General features: G+C 43.9%; 1 protein-coding gene across 1 annotated transcript in view; it reads left to right on the forward strand.

Moving 5' to 3' along the window:
* ARHGAP23 (Rho GTPase activating protein 23) overlaps window positions 1-12263 on the forward strand; it is a 152437-nt gene that overhangs the window by 36173 nt on the left and 104001 nt on the right. The gene's annotated exons all lie outside the window — the stretch shown is intronic.

Here is a 12263-nt window from a genome sequence, read left to right on the forward strand (position 1 = left end):
AGTGTGTAAGACTAGCCACGAAGAACTAGCTTATTTATGTGACACGCAAAAGCAGCATCTTCATTAGTTGTTCCCAAACAAACCCGAAATCGTAAACCAGGGCTTGAAATTGGCTTATGAATCCTGGCTTGTTTGAGAGCAACAAACTAGGGCAGGCATCCCCAAACTGCGGCCCTCCAGATGTTTTGGCCTACAACTCCCATGATCCCTAGCTAGGAGGACCAGTGGTCAGGGATGATGGGAATTGTAGTCCAAAACATCTGCAGGGCTGAAGTCTGGGGATGCCTGAACTAGAGATTCTGGGTTTGCATGTCTCATAATAAGCTAGCTCTTCTTGGTTAGTTTCATCTGCTTGCACGAAGGGAGTGACTGTGAGCAGGCTGTGGGTCCCGACATGATGCTCATTCGCAGTAGCTAGGATAAGTTTGGTGACCTGCAAACACAGCTATTGACTAAGGAAGGAACGAACATAGCAAGTTGCCTTATACCAAGTCAGGCAATTGCTCCATCTAGCTCAGTATTTTCTATATCAGTGCTTCCCTCCCAAGGACCACTTGGAAAATTGATTTGGTTCTTGGCAGGCCACTTAATGGTTTTTCTCCCTGTGGTTGCAATTGCAGTGCACTGTGCTAGATGCTGTATTATTTTCAATTATATTTTTTATTGCTTTTTATACATTGTGTTTTCCTTGAAATTCAAAGTGCAACACAATAAAATGCAATATAAGAAATAAGAGAAGCAATGAAAATGCAATTAATAGTCAATATGAATATTTAATGCAGTGGATGTACCACCTCCCATCTTTAGCCAGAAATCCAGAGATGTGCCACAGATGGCCTGAATGAAACCTGCAGACCGTTGGGGTCCATGAACCACAGTGTGGGAATCTCTGGTCTTTACTGACCGACAGAGATTCTCTAGGGTTTCAGGAAACAGAGAATCAGGAAGGAGGTCTTTCCTGGAAAGGGCAGGGAGTGAATCCGAGACTCTTCATGCACAAAGCATGTCTTCTACTTCTGATTTAAGCTCCTTCCCCACACTGATTTCTCAAATGCAGGGTACTGATGCTCAGTTTTGCAGTTATTTTATTCCTCCTAACTTGGAAACCCCCTTTTCTTATGAATGATGTGCGTTGCTCATTATGGTTATTTAGTGATGAAGGGAAGACACTTTGCCTGTATTTTGAATGCATTTCCCCCCATAATTCTTGCTTCCTGTATCTGGAGCTGAGCGCTCTAGCACTGAAAACAAGTTTTCTGGCTCAGCCTTAAGCCCTGTCTCAAAATTAAGTCCAATCACCACACCTTAAATCCTCCCTCCTGTCTCCTGTTGTTCCTCTGTCTCACTAGAAAGCCAGAAGTGCACCTGCTTAAATAATCTAAAATATTGGATGGGATTTTGTGCAATTAGTATGCCTCTTCCACACAAAGTGGTTTTCAGAGTTGTTGGAAATCTCCCTTGGCAACTGCTCCTTGTTACCTGCTGCAATAGTTGTCTCCATTCTCATGCAAAGTGATGAGTCAGGGCTTTCTTATCTATCCTATCCTATCTATAATCTATACACATTTTGGTCAATAACCAGTTGTCAGGGCTAGTTTTGCTGCTGGAGGACAGCTGTGGTTTTGTTTCTTTTAAGATTTCCAGTGTGGTTTGTATTGCTACAGAAGATGATCACACACAGCAACTGCGGGAAGTGGGGGCAGCGACACAAAATTGGCCTTTTGGGGGGGTAAACATCGTGTTTTGAAGTGGCACATCTGAATGTGGAAGAAATTTGTGACACATCTGACAGTGATGCCAAAGCACAATACAGTAGTGTGCTTACGACATCGCCGCTGTTCCCATGTGTGTGGTTGAGAATTAAGATTTGTGATGTAGGAAATATGCTTTCCCAGCAATTTCTCTGGGCATTCTGAGTACTGGGAAATGATGGCTTTCCAGGGGCAACTGCGGCTTGATTCTTATTAAGAGTAAAACAAACAAACAAAAAACACAGCTCCTTGAATTGTATTTGGCTATAGGGAGCCAGTATATGCTCTAGAGCAGGCACCCCCAAACTTTGGCCCTCCAGATGTTTTGGACTACAATTCCCATCATCCCTGACCACTGGTCCTGTTAGCTAGGGATCATGGGAGTTGTAGGCCAAAACATCTGGAGGGCCGCAGTTTGGGGGTGCCTGCTCTAGAGCAGCGATGGGCAACTTTTTGAGCTTGGTGTGTCAAAATTCACCAAAAAACCGAGCATAACTCGGGTGGTGTGTCACTTCGAGAAAAAAACCATAATTTCGCAATATTTATAGTTTAAATAACAAAAATGTATAATTGTTTCCCCTTTTAAAAAAATGAAAAAGGAGAGGGAAAAATTATTAAAGTTTTTTAAAAAACGTTTTTTTAAAAATATTGAAAAAGAGGAAAATAAGGCAAAACCCAGAGGTCTTTCCCAGTGGGACTCTGGGCTCAGGCCTTTCTCCAATGGGTCTGCCGCTGGGGAGGTGGCATTTATAATCATATGGTACTACTTTGGCTATGTGTTTAATAAAATATTGAATTCTTGCATTGCGAAAAACGAAGATTATGGTGAAAAGTGAAAAACGTGAATTGCAAAAAAACACACTAGAGCTTACAGAACAAAACCGACTTCAGATATGAAATCAGCATTGAAAGAACATATAAGAACAGTTGAAAAATCTCATGCAACAGAAAAAGAAAAAAAATTGTTCCCCAGTGTAGTTGGCTCCACACCATGTTGTGAATTGGAAGAATCTTCTAGATCGTTTGAAGTAAAATCCACCCTAAATGCTGCCTTTTTCGGGGCGTGGAGTAAGATATAGCCAGCCTTCATCAAGTCTCATTTGCAGACATATTTGCAATGCAGAGTTGCTCTGGGCCTAGTGCAGGCACCCCCAAACTTTGGCCCGCCAGATGTTTTGGACTACAATTCCCATCTTCCCCGATCACTGGTCCTGTTAGCTAGGGATCATGGGAGTTGTAGGCCAAAACATCTGGAGGGCCGCAGTTTGGGGATGCCTGGCCTAGTGCCTGAAGCCACTTCCCCATAGACCATGTCAATGGGGATCCGACCATCTTCCATGCTGTGGACGTAAGCAAGTCAGTGTAGGTGTCGCTGAGACAGGAATGTGAACATGCTGGGAATGTGGATTTGGGAGAGCACATCTTTCATGTCCTGCCATGTGACGTCCAAAATCTTCCTGACGCAGTGCATCACTCCTGGCAGGTGTCACTCCTGGCAGTTGTAAGTTGCCCACAACTCACTTCCATAAAGCAGCGTGCACAACACACAAGCCTTCATTTTGGTATTGGTCATTAGCATCACATTCTCCCATACCAGGAGGCGAGTATTGTATGAGTACTTTCATACAGGGATGAAATTAATGTGTTAATACAGGAAGTTTCTGATGGGATGATAAAAGGGTTTTCTCAAGTGAAGCTGGCAATGCTTTTTGGTCTCTAATGTGTCTGTCGTGAAATTCATAACATATTTTTGCGATATTCCGATCTTTTTCTTCCTCCATGAAGCTCCCTCATTTTATCCTCACAACAATCCTGCGACCTAGATTAGGCTGAGAGAAATAAGAGAGTGGTCCAAGGCCCAACCAAATGAGCTTCCTGGCTGAGCAGGGACTGGAACGTGAGTCTCTTCAAGTTAACGTAATGTAAAAAGTGGGAGAGAGCTGTTTGAAAACCTAACATACATTTGATCAGTATTGTCCCTTCATTCAGTTTGTGAACATGGAGAAGAAATCTGGTGTTTTTTCCCCCCTCCTTCACAGAGCCACCTGTGAAAACTCATAGATTTTTTTGGGGTGAGAACAAATAATCTGAAACAGGTCAATGGGTCAGCCTCTTGTTGGAACTAGAATGGAATTCAGTTTTCTAGAATGCAAAACAGGTTGGGCTAGCTATCACAGGTGTATCTTGCATGCACCGTTGACTGTGCACACAAGGTTGCTTTATCTAAACTCACTCCTCTTAAGTGCAAGCATTTTTTATTTTATTTTATATTTGTGTGCTTGTTTATAGCTTTTGCTGCCCTGGTTCACAGGACCTGCTAATCCAAGCCTTGGCTACAGCTTGTGGATAGCAAGGAGAGAGTTAACCATAAGTTCTGGTTTGGATGAGATGTTAAGACAAACCTTGGCGTAGTTTAGTATAGCACGGCAGCAAAAAGAGCTGCAAACTCATTTCCAGGAGCCCACATTGTTCATTCAGTCACACTAAACCAGGCATCCCCAAACTTCGGCCCTCCAGATGTTTTGGACTACAATTGCCATCATCCCTGACCACTGGTCCTCTTAGCTAGGGATCATGGGAGCTGTAGGCCAAAACATATGGAGGGCTGCAGTTTGGGGATGCCTGCACTAAACCAAGGACTCAGCTATACAGCTGCAAATAAAACATTTCCAGTGTATTGTAAAGTGCAGTATACAAATGTGACACTAGATGGCGAGAGTGAGCTAAGTGAAATTAAATGTATATTTCAAAACGTTTTTTTTTTTTTAAAAAAAAGCATTTTCACAGTGGTTTTTTTTTTAAATATGTGTGTAGATTCCACCCAAGGTTTAGCTTATCATGTTGTGTGCTAACTTACCCATCGTAAATTTTGGATTTGGTATATTTTATTTTATTATTTGCACGATAAAAGTATTTACCGTATATACTTGGTTTTAAAGTTGTGTTTGGTCACTTTTCTTGAAAAAAAGTGACTAAAAAGTGCGATTAATATATAAACTAATAACAATAACTAGAATAATAATATAATCACTGTTCATCTTGTAGTTTTTTCTCATTGTAGAAGCTTTTATATGGTGGTCTTCTGCATCAAGTTCAGCTTTCTCTCTCATACTGAAATAATTGGTGTGCGAATGTGACGGCTGATGCTGAACTCTGGGCCTGAGCTACGGCTGTATAGGCAGGATAAAGTTCCTCGCATTTCAAGTGTGGCTGGACTGCTGCATTTTTTAAAAATAGTTTTATTGGGCAGTTGGGGAAACAAAGGCTTTTCTTCCTCATCCCCTCCCAGCTCAGCCCTCTTGTGTCACGGCTGACAGCTGTGCAGAGGCAAAGAGCCATGTCTTGTTCCTCAGGCTCTGTAACTTGGGCTTGTTGAGACATGTGAGGAAAAGAGAATGCGGGTGAGTCTGAACAGGGCACAAAAAATGCCATCCAGAATCCGGCGGGGAAGGGCCTGACGGACGTGAAAGTGGTGGTTTCGGACGATTTTTTTTTGGTAGCAACGAAGTGGAAGGCAGTATGTGCGTGGCGGTGCTTTTGAAGCCTGCTTATGACAGCAGGGCAGCCAAGTTTGTGAGCATCTTTGGCAGCTCTCTCGCTCTGCTTGGCTCTGTGGAAACATCGCTGCAGTTTCCTTGCGACTTGATAAAGCCTCATTGAGGTAATAAAACCTGTGTCTGGACTGAACCCCTTAAAGACTGTGGAGTGGTTGGATGACTGAAGACCCAAATTCCTTGCACATAGAAAACCGCAGACCTGGCTTTCTCTCTCTCTCTCGTACTATTTTGCTATGTGGAGCGATTTGCCTATTTATATTTATTTAATGAAGAAACATTCAGTCATGTGAGCTTCCCACAAGCAGTCCAATGTGGTATGACTCAGGTTATCATTTTATCACCTCAGTAAGGACCAAACCCAGACACTGCAAAGCAGAAACATGTAGCATCTTCCTGTAGGGTTGCCATATTTCAAACTGTGAAAATCCAGAAGTTGTTGTCTTTTTTTTTGAACTGTTTTTTATTATGGAAAATCGGCAAAAATCGGCTGACATGGGCTGCTATACGTCCGGATTTCCCCCGACATTTTACAGATTTCCACCTGGGCACTGCTGCGGAAATTCTGGGCATATGGCAACCCTATTTTCCTGACTTCTTAAAACAAAAGAAAAGAGGCTGAGGTGAGAGTGAAGGAAAGGGTGGGGCAAAGGAAACGGCTTAATCCTTTCCCCTCCACATATTTTCCCCACTCAAAATTCCCCGCCCCACTGCGTTTCAACCCATTGGAGTGGGTAGGTGAGAGATAGATACACCGGTAATTTCCGTCTCAGGTGGAAAAAGCAGGGCAAGTTTCGAAATATTCAGAGGCGAAAGGATCAAGCAGCTCCCTGGAGAAAGGCAGGAAAAAGCTGGAGGAGATCATAGAGCCACTTGCCCTCCTTTAGTGGTGGGTTTTCTGGTTTCTGCTAAGCAGCTAATTGTTCCCCCCCCCAAAAAAAAACTTGTAGGGAAAATCAACTCAAGCAAGCATTCTGCGCTAAAGGTGATATAAGGTAAGCGCAGATAAACAAAGGAAGGAGAAATTTGACTGGCAGCCCACTGTATTACTTCAGACTGCCAGGGAGAGGTGTCATTTTGAGTGCTCTTGTCCCCCCCCCCCCCGCCCCCTGCATGTAGAAAACAAGCACATCAGGCAAAGGATCTTTCCTTTCTATGCTAATTTTCTACTTACGGGATTATTATTTTTCACATAGTGATTCTTACACACACACAACTGTGATCTCCATCCCTGACCCTTAGCATTACGTGATAGAATCCAGTCTTCCACATCTGAACCCGTTCACTACATTTTGTTGCGCATGAAGAGTGAGCCTCAGAAGCTGCTATTCAGGCATTCTGCTTCATGCAATGAACACACCTTGACCAGTGGCCTGCTGCCCTCCTCTGCCTCCCCACTGTCTGTGCATTGGGGTCTGAAAATGGGAGCCTGCTCTATACACATAAGCTTCCCCCATGATTGAAAACCTTGCCTTCCCCTCCATGCAACATGAATAATATGGAACAGAATGCCTGAATAAAGCTGATGTCTTCCTTAAATTTATCACTGAAAAGTAGCCACGTATAGCTAGTAGCTTACGTACATTGAGGTATTTTGAACACTTGAAATGTAACATGTATATATTGTTGTTGTTGTTTAGTCGTGTCCGACTCTTCGTGACCCAATGGACCAGAGCACGCCAGGCACTCCTGTCTTTCACTGCCTCCCGCAGTTTGGTCAGACTCATGTTTGTAGCTTCAAGAACACTGTCCAACCATCTCATCCTCTGTCATCGCCTTCTCCTTGTGCCCTCAATCTTTCCCAACATTTCAACATCAGGGTCTTTTCCAGGGAGTCTTCTCTTCTCATGAGGTGCCCAAAGAATTGGAGCCTCAGCTTCAGGATCTGTCCTTCCAGTGAGCACTCAGGGCTGATTTCCTTCAGAATGGATAGGTTTGATCTTCTTGCAGTCCATGGGACTCTCAAGAGTCTCCTCCAGCACCATAATTCAAAAGCATCCATTCTTCGGCGATCAGCCTTCTTTATGGTCCAGCTCTCACTTCCATACATCACTACTGGGAAAACCATAGCTTTAACTATACGGACCTTTGTCGGCAAGGTGATGTCTCTGCTTGTTATATTAAGCATTGTAATTCCAAAGTATGTAATCCTCAATTCTGGTAGCAGTTTATAAAATGAGAAGTATTGGGACTCGAAATCTGCCTGGAAGCACAGTCCTCTTACTCCTGTTATGCTCTACCAATTGAGCTATATATAATTCTTAATCTCAGGGTTGTGGGTTCGAGCCCCACATTGGGCAAGAGACTCCTGCATTGCAGGAGGCTAGAATAGATGACCCTCTTGGTCCCGTCCAACTCCATAATTATGTGATTGGCTGCTTTGTTTCGGCAGACCTGAACCCTGGCACTGAAGACAGATTATGTGGATAGCCTTATTCAGCCCTGACTATATTTAAGTTTCAGTCTTGCTTCTATGTATCACTAATTGATATCCAATATTGTCCCTGATATCTTGATACCCATTATGATGTGCTAATCACCTCCTGGCAAATAGAAGGGGAAGAAATGGAGGCAGTGAGAGATTTTACTTTCTTGGGCTCCTTGATCACTGCAGATGGTGACAGCAGTCACGAAATTAAAAGACGCCTGCTTCTTGGGAGAAAAGCAATGACAAACCTAGACAGCATCTTAAAAAGCAGAGACATCACCTTGCCTACAAAGGTCCGTATAGTTAAAGCTATGGTTTTCCCAGTAGTGATGTATGGAAGTGAGAGCTGGACCATAAAGAAGGCTGATTGTCGAAGAATTGATGCTTTTGAATTATGGTGCTGGAGGAGACTCTTGAGAGTCCCATGGACTGCAAGAAGATCAAACCTATCCATTCTGAAGGAAATCAGCCCTGAGTGCTCACTGGAAGGACAGATCGTGAAGCTGAGGCTCCAATACTTTGGCCACCTCATGAGAAGAGAAGAATCCTTGGAAAAGACCCTGATGATGGGAAAGATTGAGGGCACTAGGAGAAGGGGACGACAGAGGATAAGATGGTTGGACAGTGTTCTCGAAGCTACGAACATGAGTTTGACCAAACTGCGGGAGGCAGTGCAAGACAGGAGTGCCTGGCGTGCTATGGTCCATGGGGTCACGAAGAGTCGGACACGACTAAACGACTAAACAACACAACAAATATTTCATAATCCAATTGTGTTCAACTTTAAAGTTATCCTCAAGTTAAGTGTGCTAATTTTTAAATCCCGTTTTATTGATTTAACAAATCAAAAAGCCCACACATTTCTGTTCCCTCCATTTTTCCCTTTTAAAAAATGGTTATGTTGTGAACAGAAGGAAAGCTTGAGTGAGACATTTGAGATCAGGCATTCCCAAACTTCGACCCTCCAGATGTTTTGGACTACAATTCCCATCATCCCTGACCACTGGTCCTCTTAGCTAGGGATCATGGGAGTTGTAGGCCAAAACATCTGGAGGGCCGCAGTTTGGGGATGCCTGTTTTAGATGCTTAGATGGTATTGGCCCGGGATTTGGGAATTCTGGTCAATTCCCACTCATTAGCTTTGGAAAAAACCAGGGATCAGCAACCCTTTTCAGCCGTGGGCCAGTCCACAGTCCCTCAGACCATGTGGTGGGCCGGACTATATTTTGGTGGGGGAAATGAATGAATTCCTATGCCCCACAAATAACCCAGAGATGCATTTTAAATAAAAGTACACATTCTACTTACCGGTATGTAAAAACACCAGGCAGGCCCCACAAATAACCCAGAGATGCATTTTAAATAAAAGGACACATTCTACTGATGTAAAAACATGCTGATTCCTGGACCGTCCATGGGGCGGATTGAGAAGGCGATTGGGCCACATCTGGCCCACGGGGCTTAGGTTGCCTACCCCTGGACAAAAACCATATTATCTCAGAACTTGCCTCCGCACTCTCATATATCAAAGGCGACAGTCTTTGAGTTGCTTTTGGACTTCCACAAATCATACACTAACCCAGTTTGGAAACTGCTACTCTAGGGTATCCTGGGCACTGTGAGAGTTTCCAGACTCTTGCGATTTTCAGGTGAGATTCAGTCACATACCAGAAAATTCATGTTGCACAATTAGAGTTGATTGGGAAGTCTTGAGCATCAAACACATTTCTTCAAAAAAACCAGACTTTTGTGATAAGGAAAGTGAAAGGAAATGCACTGGAAAGTGTGGAATAACATTTGCTTTGACCCTAGGTGGTTTAACATCTCTGCAAACAAATCAGGATGAATGCTCAATAAGCAGGTCATCTGGCAGCACACTGTGTCTGACCCAGCACTTAATTTTGACACAACTCAAGTGCATTGGCCCATGCCCATTTGTCCATTGACTTCCAAATGAATGAGGGACTAGGGGTTTGCAGTCCCAAATACACCTTGGAGTGTGGCACTACTGCACCGCCAGGAAGGATACTGCCTCCAACATTAGGCCTTAACATCACGTTCGGGCCAAGCATGTTGCTTCCATGCCAATCCTTTCCAGTTACACGTATAAATGAATAAGGAATGGGAGGAATGCACCACAAAATGAGGTTTGGACCACCCCAAATTTATCCGCCCTATATGTGAAATTTGCACACAGCTGCTGTTCAGAAATGCAAATTTCCGTGCTTGATCTTCCCTCTCCTGCCCTGAGTTTGAATATTTAGTTAGTTATATGCTGCCACAAAAGTTCTGAGTTGCTTGAATAAATTATGTGCATGTGTATAATACAGCTCTAGGCATATCTACTCAGAAATAGGTCCTATTGTCTTTAGTGGGGCTTACCCCTAGGTAAATGTGTAAGATTGTAGCCTTCATGTGCGAAATGGCCCTCAATGTGAGCAGTACAGAAGCTAAATGTTAATAACCACTTACGCTCAATTAATATTTCCGCAGTTTTGGTCTATGTAAAAATCAAAACATACGTTCTTTGGAGCTGGGTGGGATATCCTATTCCGTAGTCAGTTCATTTTTAAAGAAAAGGCTCTTCTGGTATTTGAAATGGATCGGGATGCGTGGAGAAAAACTGAAAGACGAAAAGACACCGCAAGAGCCGGGGACAGAATGTGCGGTGGGTGATAAAAGTCCTTGGCTTTCCGAGGACAGGGGTTGCTATCCCAACAATTCTTGGTATTTCTCCTTGCATGCTCATATATTTCTTTCTTTCTTTCCTTCCTCCCCCTTCTCCCAGGGCCTTTGCATGGCTGGAATACTTCTTAGCACCTCCCCCTAAGTAACAGCACCCTGTGGTTGGAGGAAGGGGGTGGTGGTCCTGTGTGACTGCACAGGACCAGACTGAAGGTTTTAGTTACCCCCAGCTTCCAAAATAAATATTAAGCCAGTTGACTGGTTTTGGGGTTTCTCCCTCTCCTCCCTTGCTGGGCTGTTATGCTTTCACCAAATAAACCTACGATTCCCTTCTCCCAGTCTCTATGGATGGCTTTTTCAGCTTTTGTTTCTGAAAGTTAAGGCCCATTTCCAATGACGTCTACTACCAACCTTATTTTTCCGATGCAGCCCTGAGGGCTAGAAACTTTTCCTTGCGAAACAGATTCTGGGCAGGGTCTCAGTTGTTCCAGCCATGCTGCGGACCTGTTAAATAAGAGTGACTTCCTGCTGGTCCTCGCATTGTTGTTTACACCTGTATTCCACTGATGTTTTTCTAACATCTTTAGTTTAAAACGTGCCAGCCGTTTAATTCTGGCAATTGCTGTAGCATAGGCAGGGTAGGAGTGTGAGCTACGAACCAGGAAGTTGCTGGTTCCGATCTCACCTGTGCTGCAAACTCACTCAGCTTCAGAATCCTAGATGCAATGTGGGGATAATACACAACCATTGTAAGGATTACAGAAAAAATGTATGTGAAACACTTAGAAAATTGCTAAGAGTAGTCACTGCGGGAGGCAGTGGAAGACAGGAGTGCCTGGCGTGCTCTGGTCCATGGGGTCACAAAGAGTCGGACATGACTAAACGACTAAACAACAACAGTCACTGCTAACAGAGGAAAAGGTACTGAGGTGTACGCATGCTGGAAGTAATACCTTTGGCCAGTTCTTCTGATAACAGAGTTACTCAGGATGAAGACCGATGTAATAAAAGAGAGTTTATGGTACATCCCTTGGCTGTGGGGTGAGCCCAGTGTTTTAACTGCAGGCTTGCATACAAGAGAGATCACCACCTCAAACGCTACTTCAGCTTTCAGTCTGGTCTCTCCCAGTTCTTCAGCTTAATTCTTCTTCTTTTTTAATTTAATTAAAAGCACTGCACAAATGTCCATACATTTACATCTTAATGGTTTTCTCAAGTTTTCAAAAAACAGCACAAACAACTCGGGAGTTTAGGGTGGAGGTAGATTCTTAGTGAGACCAGCCAGTCCAGACCATGTACAGCATCAAAGTTTTAACAACAGTGGCAGAGTTTGATCCTGAAGAGGAAAGGACGGCATGCAGGGTGGGCATTCCCAGAGCAGATTGCTCCTCTAAAAAGCTTGTGCCTTTTTTTTACACTCTCTGCATGTGCTTTTCGATAATTCTTTTCTTTGTTGCTAGTTGTGACCGAGCTCTTTCAGAAAGAACAGGCTCTAGTGAACCCAAATTAAACCCTCACAGTGAATAAAAACTTTTCGTATACCGTGCCTAGCCGGCTTGTAAGTCTCCCCTCTCCAGGCTGGAGGAACACTATCCAATGTCAGACGTGGATCCCATCCCATCTAGTTGCGCCTCTCTCTCCCCCCCCCCCCCGCCCCCGAAATGCACAGCCGGCTAGTTCCAGCTCATTAAACAGGATTGCCTCCATAGAATTGCCCCTGCCTGCAGCACTACGATTCCTTTGTTAGTCTCAGATTAGCATCCCCAAGGGTGCTGATTCTGCAGGAGGGCATTGGCGAATGGGTTAATTTATTCCTGTGTCTCTCCCCCACCCCTGTAGCAAGGC

This window comes from Zootoca vivipara, chromosome 13, assembly GCF_963506605.1.
Source record: "Zootoca vivipara chromosome 13, rZooViv1.1, whole genome shotgun sequence".
Lineage (NCBI taxonomy): Eukaryota > Metazoa > Chordata > Lepidosauria > Squamata > Lacertidae > Zootoca > Zootoca vivipara.